Source organism: Trichogramma pretiosum, unplaced genomic scaffold (assembly GCF_000599845.2).
Source record: "Trichogramma pretiosum strain Unisexual culture from Peru unplaced genomic scaffold, Tpre_2.0 scaffold121, whole genome shotgun sequence".
Classification (NCBI taxonomy): Eukaryota; Metazoa; Arthropoda; class Insecta; order Hymenoptera; family Trichogrammatidae; genus Trichogramma; species Trichogramma pretiosum.
This window is the reverse complement of record NW_019640829.1, coordinates 35,854-36,419: the sequence shown is the minus strand read 5'-3', so window position 1 is coordinate 36,419 and position 566 is coordinate 35,854. Positions and strand designations below refer to the sequence as shown.

Genomic DNA, 566 nt, shown 5'->3' with positions numbered 1-566 from the left:
TAAATAATGTCTACGTCCATATCACTTTGAAAACTACGGTTCTCGTCCGATCACCGAATATAAGCAAAGTTGAGCGCGGTTAGTACTTGGATGGGTGACCGCCTGGGAACCCCGCGTGACGTAGATACTTCTCCTTTTGATTTTTTGGACGATATTTTTGTCAATTTTTTTTGCGACATTGCCTACTAGTTTATTATTCTTTTTGTTTAATATCATGCGTGTCCTGGATCAATAACATATGCTCCATAATTTCAACCACAATTTTTCTTTAATTTTAAGTATGGATTGCTACGAAGTTGTGCAATATAATTCGCTTCATTATATGCATCGGAAGAAGCCCCTCGGGCTGAGATTTGGCCTAGATCTTGCCCGGAACATAGTCTAAAATACAATTTGAAATGCTTCTCCTTTTGGTTCTTTAGGCAATATTTTTCATTATATTATTAACTTTCAAGATATAACTTGTTATTCAACTTTTTTCTCGATTAAAATCGAGACACATTATAAATGGTTAACCAGTTATTATCCCTACAATCCATTATTTAATTATAAAATTAGTGCCTGAA

General features: G+C 34.5%; 1 non-coding gene across 1 annotated transcript; it reads left to right on the top strand.

Moving 5' to 3' along the window:
- The first annotated feature begins 8 nt into the window (after positions 1-8).
- On the top strand, positions 9-127 carry LOC111694616. The gene has a single exon (XR_002763673.1). It is a non-coding gene; the product is annotated as a 5S ribosomal RNA (ribosomal RNA).
- Positions 128-566: the final 439 nt, after the last annotated feature.